Source organism: Balaenoptera borealis (assembly GCF_965194805.1).
Source record: "Balaenoptera borealis genome assembly, chromosome: 4".
Lineage (NCBI taxonomy): Eukaryota > Metazoa > Chordata > Mammalia > Artiodactyla > Balaenopteridae > Balaenoptera > Balaenoptera borealis.
In genome coordinates this window covers 68,785,681-68,796,692 of record NC_138861.1, presented here as the reverse complement: position 1 = coordinate 68,796,692, position 11,012 = coordinate 68,785,681, and positions in this window count along the sequence as shown.

The following is an 11,012-nucleotide window of genomic DNA, read 5'->3' as shown; positions in this document are numbered from 1 at the left end:
TATCCCTTCCCCCCATTTTTCCTTTGGTAACCTTAAATTTGTTTTTTATGTCTGTGAGTCTTTCTGTTTTGCAAATAAGTTCATTTGTATCATTTTTTTAAGATCCCACATTTAAGTGATATCATATGATATTTGTCTTTCTCTGACTTACTTCACTTAGTATGGTAATGTCTAGGTTCATCCATGTTGCTGCAAATGTCATTATTTCATTCTTTTTTATGGCTGACTAATATTCCATTGTGTATATATACACCAGATCTTCTTTAGCCATTCATCGGTCAGTGGACACTTAGGTTGCTCCCATGTCTTGGCTACTGTAAATAGTGTTGCTATGAACACTGGGGGGAATGTATCTTTTCAAATTAGAGTTTTCATCTTTTCCAGGTATATGCCCAAGTGTGGGATTGCTGGGTCATATGGTAACTCTATTTTTAGTTTTTTCAGAAACCTACATATTGTTCTTCATAGTGGCTGCACCAATTTACATTAGGAAAAGGCTTTTGATCTAAATTCTTTTAAGCAGTTAAGGGGGAGGAAACAAGAAAAACTTCTTGAATCTTCTTTTTCTTAAACATAATCAGCCTAAATTAATCCTCATGTCAAAGAGACATATTTTGGGATGGCCAATTGCTCCCTTACAATATCAACCATTGTCTGAAGATGAGCCAGAGAATATGGATCTGTAGGGAAGTGTTTAAAGGTGCCCTGGAGATGCTGGTCTCCTCATCCCACAGAGAAGCTGTGCAAGGCCTGGGGAGCCAGCGAGCTTGTGCTAATTGCCCACTTTTTCCATTTATCCCAGTGTGTGTGCAAAAATTATTTCTTATGATGTATTCCATGACATTAAAAAAGGTCTCAAAACCATTTTTCCTGGACAGACTTTCTTCTAAGGTAGAACTAGCTAGGTACATCTTTCATATGAATAATAATTATTGATACTTAATTTGTGGGTAATATTTTTCATTATAATATAATTCCCATAAGATGATGGGGTTGTGGGGTAGAGGTTTGTTACCAACTCACCACGGAGCCATGATTGTGCTGTTTAGCATTATGTAATCCTATTTAGCTGTGCTCTTGTTTCACCTTCTTTCTTCATTCTAAAGGATGTAAAATGTAATACAATTCTGTTTCTTTCCCTATCTTCCTTGTTACTACACAAAAGTCATACTGATGCAAACACTCTTCTTAAACTTGCTAAACTAACCCACTTTCATCTACTAACTAAATTCATGTCTTTCTCTTCTCTAATGCTGTAAGTTGTCTTCTCACCAATACTGTTCACTCAATACTGTACTATTTGTTTTTATCCATAGATCAATAGAAATAGCTTTTATCTTCTTATCTCTGTTAATGCAAGAGGCTTTTAAATAGCAGAATGACATATTGGATTTTCTCTCCTGATGTTTAGGGGAAAATAGATGCCGTCATTTGTTGGGTACTTGTAGTATTGCAGATACTTTTGAAATAATCTATATTAGCTGTGAAAATTGGCTCTTTTTTGTTGTTTCTAAAAAGTCATATCAGCAACAATAAAGTCCAGTTTATAGTCAAAAGTACAAGGCTGGCTTTTTTTCAATTTGAATTTTCTCTACCCAAATAACTCTTATTGCATGTAGTCATACATATAATTTTCATAAAAATGAAAATGGTTCTGTATTGATTGATTGCTTATAGCCATGTTCCCTGCCTGTTTTATGTATGCTTCCATCCTAAGAGCCTTGAAATTTTTCTTGGTCAGTCATAAACACTTAGAATATCCCTTTCCCTCTTTTAAACATGAGAACCATCCAGCAAAGTTTCTATCAGAATTATTATTCAAACATATTTTTTGGCTGATAATTTTTAACTGTGTTCAAAGCTAGTAGAATAGTTTCAAACATTTGCTGAACATAACAAAGACAGTAAAACACTTGTTCAGTACGATCAAGAAACACTTTAGGGATTCTTAAACATCCCCAGAAATTCCAAATCTTTAGGGTGGCCACATTCAGGTGAGGGTAGTGTAGGAAGAAAATTAATGATACGTGTTGTGTGCATACTTGCTGAGGTGATAATGGTCCCTGGTTAAATTGTAAAAGAACCATTGAGGTCAGAAAATAGAGCATACATACAAAGTGTAATATCCTCAATATAAATACTTCTGTAACATGCATTTTTCAAAGCAATGTGATTCTATATTGCTATAAGAAGTATTATATTTTACCCAAGGAAATTTCCATAAAGAAGCAGAATTGAAGAAAAAGATATACATTGCTAGATACTCTCCATACATAATTTAAGGGTTTCAAATTCTTTAGGATCTATATCACTCCAGCTATTCCACCTATGAAAATTGGCCTTTGATCCACATCTTAAGATTATTATACAAATGTTGAAAGAAGCCATAGGTAAAAATATTCACACAAAGGATGAATATACAGCATGCAAACTATGGATCTTGAATAGACCGTATGGAGTCAGAAGTAAATTGTAAATAGCCATGGTAAATTGAATCTTGAGAATTATCAGTAGAATTAGAAATTTCTACCAAAGAGAATGTGATTTCACTGTATCACATTTGTTATTATTGATTTATAGTTTGTGATTTTATGTTTCTGCCCTTAATAAGCATTGACTGTGAGCCTACTCTGTGCTACAGACTAAGGTGGAGACCAAGATGATCGTGACCCAGTTCTGCCCTTCAAGGAAGCTAACACTAGTGGGAAGAACACTAGTATAGGTTAAAAACAAGCAAACAAACAAAAAACAAAACCAGAACTACATGGCTATCTTTGTTGAGGTCAAATGGTATTTACAGACTGTCTGTACTTTAGAAATTCAGCCGTGTCAGCAAAAGCAGTTGTAGTTGAGGAAGTCTTCTAGAAAATGACAAGATTTGATTGGATTCTTAAAGAATGGAGAAAATATGTCTAAACAGAGAGGAGATGGAGAGATCATTGCAGGAGGTGGGCAACCTTCCAGGAACAACAAGGAACTAGGGATTTGTGGTGAATAACTGAGTTTGGCTTAAGCAACTGATTTCCAATGGCAAACAGCTGGTGAGAAGATGGGACAGGCAGGCTGGAGTCAGAAGGAAAATGTGGTCCTCCCCCAGGTAGTTGTTAGAGGAACCCTTTCAGGGCTGCCTCTCTCCTGCGCAGCAGGTCTGAGGAAGAAGGTGGCACCAGGTAGGACTGTGTGAATATTTATTATTGCTAATGTTGTTTTGTTTTTTAATTCATTTGGTGGGACTTAAGGCCTATGGAGGAGGTTTGTCTGTATTTTTTCTTTTTGTAAAACTTTGTTAGTTCAATTTTTGCCTAAGGCTTTATTTCCATGAAGATCTTCCTGAGCTGTCCGGAATATGGGTACCATTCCCTCTTACATAGACCCAGAAAAAACTGAAGCCCTGTCATATTTTTATTGTCCTTCTATGTGTAGGAAAGCAGTTCTTAAGCCTTCCTCAAAAGAGGAAATAGCTCTCTCTGTTCCTAAGGACCTAAAGTGTTTCCACGACAACCAACTTATCCCTCTCCAAGAACCCTCTCACTTGTCCTGGAAGTCTCAGAGGTACAACTGTGTGTTGGCATGTATTTTCTAACAACAACAAATAGTTTTTATCTGTGGCCAATAGGATTAAATTGCTACAAAGTTTGTTGAATGCTGAGATTGACTGTGGTCTCCAATTTCAGAACTATTTACTATTTGCCAAACATCATGTAGACCCACTGACTAGATAGACTGTCATCTGGAAACACCATCATAGAGTTCTTAGGTTTGTCCTGGAGGTGATGTGAAATCAGATAATATGACACTCTATTACCATCCTCCAGTGACATGTTAGATCAAGAGTGAACATCAGGATGCCTTGATTTAAGGATTCAAGCAAGTTGAATTTGTCAAGTCCCAGGAGTGGAGGTGACACAGGAAACTGAGAGGAAAGTTAGAGTAGCAGAGAGGGTAGAAGAAGAGGGTAGTGTTATGGAAGTCTTAGTAGAGGAGAGATTTCAAGAAGAAGGAGATGATTAATGCCACAAACAAGATAACACACACACACACACACACACACACACACATAAACACACGTATTTTCTGTTACATTCAGCAATAAGGGTATCATTGGTGACCTTTTTCCAAAGCAATTTTAGTAAAGTGTTAGGGGACCAAGGACACTTAAGAAATGAATGTGATGTAAGAAAAAGAAGACCCAATAATTCTTCAAGGGCCTTGGTAGTGAAAAGAAAAGAAAGATATTGGAAAGCTATAGGGTAAAAAGGGTCAATGGAATTTTGTTTTGTTTAATTTTTCAGGGTGGAATAATCTTGTGCATGTTTAGCTGCTGAAAACATGAGCAAAAAGAGTGAGAGAGACTGAATACACAGAGTTAAAAAAGGGCTAACTGACAGAGTAATATATTTGAAGAAATAGGAAGAAAGATATAGGCGTTGTCATTGAGCAGAAATAGGGTATCCAAAAGGCATCTTATATTCTTCCAAGAATGGAAGTAAGGAGAAAAAGTAGGTTCAGGAAAAAAGGAAGAGGGATAACGAGAAAGCATAGAAGTATGTTGGTAGCTGAAAGAGGATTAAAGTTAGTTTTTTAAAAAATTTATTTTGATGTGAAAAATGATAGCATGTGTTTTGGTCTGATGATCAGGTTCTAGGTTATAATGTGCTTGATGTGTCAGTAGGATTATACTTGTAGATCATGCTTGCTATGGATCGTGTTTGATTTATTTTTCCTAATGAAACAGATTAAATCTTCTGCTTAGAGTGAGAAAAAATGCTTTTTTTGCGTGGTTAAGTTCAGCCTCAAAATCCCTATTGCACCCATGCTGGTTTAGAGCATGAAACAGAGCAAGATAATAAGACCTTTAAATGAAACAAAACAAAATTCCTTATACTACTCTGTATCTCAGAGTCCAGAGAGACGGCAAGGAGCTCAGTCACATAGGGCCTTGTGGGCCACTGTAAGACTTTGGACTGTATGTTGATTAAAGTGGAATACTATTGAAGTGTCTATTGGAATTACAGGATTTAATGTATTTTAAAATTGTCACCCTATATGCAGTGGAGAATAGACTATAAAGGGTTAAGGATGGAAGGCAGGGAAACAGAAATCTATTGTGATAATTCAGTGAGAGATGAAGTTAGACTGGACTAGGGTTGTTGTTGTGCAAGAGATGTGTAAGAAGAGATTAGATTTGATGCATATTTTAAAGTTAAGAGAGGTGATATATTGATTCAAGTGAGATGTCAAAAAATAGAGGCATCAAGGTTGACTCCAAGATTTTAAAATTTCAGTGACTGAGGTAGAAAACTAAGAGTTTTTTTTGCAGGGGCAGGGTAAACCTAAAGTCTCTAATAGATGTCTAAAAGGAGATGTCAAGTAGCAAGTATGAGATCTGAGTTTATAAGGGAAATTTAGTTTGGAGAGACAAGGTAGCAGTTAAGTTTAGTTAGCATATTCATGTCATTTAAGGTAATGCAGTTGGATGAGATAACCAAGGTAGTGACTGTAGGTGGAGGAGTGATGGACTCTGAGATGTGCTTCATGATGTGCCATTATTTTAGTGGCTGGAAAAATTAAGAAAAACAAGCAAAGGAGACTTGGGGAAAGTTAACTGTGAGGAAACAAGAGTAACCAAAATAGACATATATCATAGAAGTCAAGGGATGAAAAAATTACAGATATGAGTTAGTGGAAAAAATGGAACAATTGTTATGTTTGATAGATTAGGAAGAGAATTAAGAATTTTCCATTGGTTTTGGCAATTTCAAGGTCATTGGTGACACTGAAGATAACAGTTAATGTTAATGTGGAGTAACCAGGATAAAAGAGTGATTGGACTGAGTTCAAGAGAGGAGACAAATTGGGAATGATGGGTGTAGAAGCTACATTTAAAGAGTTTTATTTTAAAGGAAAAGCAGAAAAATGTGTTGGTAACTGGAAAGGAATGTGAGGTCACAATTTTAAAAATAATTTTTTTTAATATGAGAAGTAGCATTTGTTTTTGGCTGGTGCTTATGTTTCAGGTCAGAAGAAAGAATTAATGCTGAAAGAGAGAAAGGAACAGTAGCGGATCAGTGATGGGGTCTACTGCAAAAGTGGAAGAGCTTGGCCTTGTGTGGGATTTTGAACAGTTTATCCCTGGCAACAGGAGGAAATTCATAGGATACAAGTAGGGAGCCAGATCAGCTGGGAGATTTGGTGGTGATCGTTGGGGAATTTAACTTTCTCTTCTGACATTTTTTTCCCCCAGAGGAATATGAATAAAGGTCATCACCAGAAAGTGAGAATCATGGAGGAGGTATTGGATGCTCACCAGGAGAGCAAGATTTACTTTTACTATCTCATGTAATAGTATCTCATCAAAATCTCTGGTCCACTGATTCTGTCACCTTTTTTCATCATCCATCAGCCCCCTCCTTGCTTCACTTCATTTCTTAGCCCATAGCATGATAGTCTCATCACTTCCTGGAAAGTATTCCCAACTCCCTGGGCTCCTTAGACTCCACTCATGCGTGGCTGGTGGGAAGCATACATTGGTTCAGTGCAAGAACCTCCTTTATTTATGATTGTATTCATGCTGCTGAATGCTATAGGGGAACACTATAGGGCAAGGTTGCACGATTTCATTTTAATTACATAAACATAAACTTAATTGTTAATACTTATTGAACACCTATTTTTATCTAGAAAATTTGCTTGTTCATCTTCTGACCATGATTTTTCTCTCTTCTTAACTTACTTATGTCTCCTTCCTTTCAAAATAATGACTTTACCTCACACTTCACTAAGAAAATTGAAGCCATCCGGTGGGACGCATTCATCTTTCCATCACCAACTTTATAAATCTACCTGCAGCTGCAACCATATTTTCTTCATTTTCACTAAAACGGTGATGATGAGAAAGTGCCTCACTTTCTCAAAGCCCAAATCTTCCACATATGCGACTGATCCCATTCTTCCTTGTCTTTATAAAGACATATCTCTTCTATTTCCCATCTGTCCACTATATCATAATTCTGTTTGTTTCCATCAGCATACTACATATTTTTTTGTAAAATGAAACTCTCGGTGCTTCTTGTATTTAAATTTTCACTCAATTTATTAAATCAGAGATTTAATATGCTTGGTTTTCTTAAAAGTTTCAAAGATGTAGAAAAATAAATGCAACACTTGCAATGTATCTCAATGATTCCAAACTTATCATTATGTCTACACGTCGTTCTAACATAAATTATCAGTACCATTCACTTATGCAATTCTCTTTTATTTTTGTACCAGTATTGTAACTGCACTTACTAATCAAGCAAAGCTTCACTTACCTGAGCAAGGAAGGTAGGGTAGCCATTCTGGCTATGGCCAGTTGATTCTTGCCCAGAAATTGGATGTATCCCCAAGGTGATTGAAACTCAACCCGCATTAGGTATGTTGTGTCCCTTCTCAGTTTAAGTTTTGCCAGCCACTTCTATGGCACTTTCCAAATCCTGCCTATTAGCGATGGCTTCCTGTGTCATTGAAACTTACATTTTATTTTTGAAATTCAGGATCTCTGAGTCAGCAGAATTTGTTTCCCGTCTTTCAATTTGGCACCATCCTTTGTATCGTTTTTTTTAAAGAAGTTTTTGACCCTTTCTTAAATCTCCTAAACAAATTTGACTTAGTGTATCTAGGATGTAATAACCAGATCTTTAGTTTTTTATGCTTTCAGCTCCTGTTCTATTGTATAATCTATCAGAATCTGTAAAATAGCAATACTACAGATATGTTCTAGCATATCCTCATTTAAAAGTGCTTTCTTTTACTCCAAATATGCCTCATTTATTTACTCCTCTTATTGTCACAAATTCTTGATAGAGCTGTTGTGTAACCAGTGTCTACTTCTACACCTAAGATAAGGAAGAATAATACTCCTACTTCACACCGAGGATCATTTTTATTATACTTCTAGTCTTCCTCACTCAATCTTCTACTTAAGATGAGTGACATGTGCTATTGGTGATTTTGGGAAAGGAATAGAATGTACATGGATGGCTTTTGAATTAGTTAAGAGTATGAGTTATGGCTAGTGAGAAGCTGCTGCATAGCCCAGGGAGATCAACTCGATGCTTTGTGACGACCTAGAGGAGTGGGATAGGGAGGGTGGGAGGGAGGCTCCAGAGGGAGGGGATATGGGGATATATGTTTACATATAACTGATTCACTTTGTTGTACAGCAGAAACTAATACAACATTGTAAAGCAATTATACTCCAATAAAGATATGAAAAAAAGAGAGTATGAGTTAAAAACATAAACAAAAACAAAAAACATAAAACATAAAATAAAAAACAAAACAAGAACTCTGCAAAGACTCATTGGATTTAACAGAAGTTTATTTCACTCTCAATTTTTGGCTTAGAGATTGGCAGAAGTTTCAAGAGTGTTAAGCATACTGGCTGAGGAACATCTATTATCTTCAACACCTGGCTTCCATTTCCTGACTGAAAGTGTCTGTTCCAATTATCACAATTTCCCAGCAAGCAGGAAGGAGAAAAGAGGAAATGGAGGGAAAGAAGCCTTTTTTTTTTTTTTCAAGATGTCACCTGTGTGTTGCACATATCCCTGTACTCTCAATTCAGTTGAGACTGTGGCCACTTAACCACGAGGGAAGCTGAGAAGTTTTCTTTTTATTTGGGCTTTCCTGGCTCAAAATCAAAGGGAAAGGTAGGTTGTTAACAGATGGGTGAATGGGTAGTGAGGGGTGATTAGCAGTTTCTTCTCCTCTGCCCACTCAAATATTAATGCATATCATCTCCCACACTTTTCTCCAAAAAGATAGTACAAAGTTCCATTCTGCACAAAGTCCACCATCTTTGGGTAATATGTAATGCTCTCCACTGAGTCTGGATGTTACTCTTCAAGGTCTTGTGACATATACATTGATAAACAAATTACTGCCCTCACTCCCTAGTATACACACACACACACACACCCTAATACACAGTATAATGGAAACAGAATATTGTCAATAAAAGCCCTGTTTTGGCCATTCGGAATTGGAAAGAATAGGCAACACTTAGCCCTCACTAGTTCATAATAATGATGAACTCCTATTTGGGCAGGAATTATAAAGACTTTCTCAATTTTCAGTGGAAAAGTTCCTTGGTTAGACCTTTTCTTTTCTGGTTTGTCCAAGCTTTTGGCTTGCCTTCTGAAGGTTCTATCATGTCTATTATGTAGTCATTGTTTTCAATCATTTATGCTTTTACTTATTTACATTCTTCCGTCTATTCTTCCTTCCTCAAAGTAACTGAGGCTACATGAGGCTATTTAATAGAAAAAAATAGTTTTGCCTGGGAAGAAACACTGTAATATGATCTTTGCCACCATATCTGAGAAATCTTGGGAGATGTGTTAGACTCTGGAAAGTAATTTTATCTTTTTTAGGTAGAGTTATACAGGAAAACTAGTATTTGCAATACTGTTGGGTACTCAGATTCTAGACTTAAAGTTAATTCAAATTGCAAACCACAGGACAAGAAAACGTCCTTTAGGAGAAAAGTGTTCCATTTTGTCTCTGTTTGTAACCTGGTTAATTCTTGCCTGTCTTCATTAATCTCTTTCAGGATCTTGCTAAAAACAACAAGTTGAAGTCACAGAGTACTGCCCACTTACCTTTTCTGAACTACTTATAGGTTTGGAAAGCATGTGGTTTGCCTTCCACACTACCGTAGCTGACCAAATATTTTGTCGTGACATAATAAGTGTTACCAGGTTTTAAAACTTTTTATGTTCTTGATGCTCACAGCCCACCTGAGAAGCCAATGCTTCATTCGAGATTTTTATTATGGCAGCACAACATTGCTAAGTTCCAAATTATGTATTAATTATGGTGTAGCATAAGTTACTGTAACAATTAGGCCCCAAAATACAGTCAGTCAACAAGAGAAAATCTTTCATGCAAGAGTTCAGAGGGATATGAAGCTTCTGGGGTGGTTAAGTGGCTGATCCAAAAGATAATCCAGAGATTCAGGCTGGTGGAGTGGTTCTGCTATCCTTGACATGTAATTTCCATCTCTGATATGCTTTTTGTTTCCATCTCTCTGAACCCAGACAGGGAAAAAGAGAAATAGATGATAATATACTTTCTTTTTAAGAATGGGACCTGAAATTTGTTTGTCACTTTATCTGCCACTTAATCTGGACCATACCAGAAGCAAGAAAGACTGGGCAATTTGGTCTCTATACATCCATTTGTCTTGCTAAAGTTCAGTAGAGAGGAGGTACAGTTCTAAAATCATGAAGGGAAATGTGGTATTGGAAGACAATTAGTAGTCTCCACCACATCTACCTAGAGGATAGATGCATTCTTCTACTGTTCATGCTATGTAGAAAATGTGTTGGGATTGAGGCCTCAGATCTGTCATTTAAGGACCCTTGAAAGTGAATTTCTCTATGTACTGGGCTGAGGGAACCATTTTTTTCTTATACATGGATGGATAAATGAAGTCTGTTCTTCAGACCAAATCTACCTTGTGGATATATCCTATGCTTTATAAGAAAAGGAAAATATAAGGAAACATATATTGGCCACACAGCTTTAGTCTCCACCTCAGCTTTACTAGTTATAAATTTGTTATTTTGATCTCTATAGTTCTTACTCCTACATGTATTTATCATTTGATTCTGAAACTGGTAGGGAAGAGAGGGTATAATTTATCAGTCTTTTAAACTTCACAATCTTCTATTTATTCTTTAACATAGATTTCTGACCTGGTAGTAGCTCCTCTGCTCTTCTAAAATTTTTCATGTCCAATTCACCAATGATCTTCATGTTTCCTCAATCCATAGATATCTTTTAGGCCTCAACTTACTTAACCTCTTAGTGGTTCTTGTCAAAATTAGCTACTTATTTTTTGTTTAACTGCCTTCTTATTTGTTCACATGATTTCATACTTCCCTGATACTCTTATTTTCTCACTGGTTGATTCTTCCTCTTTGACTCTTCTTTGTTTATTTAAACTCTAATTATTATAACTCCTG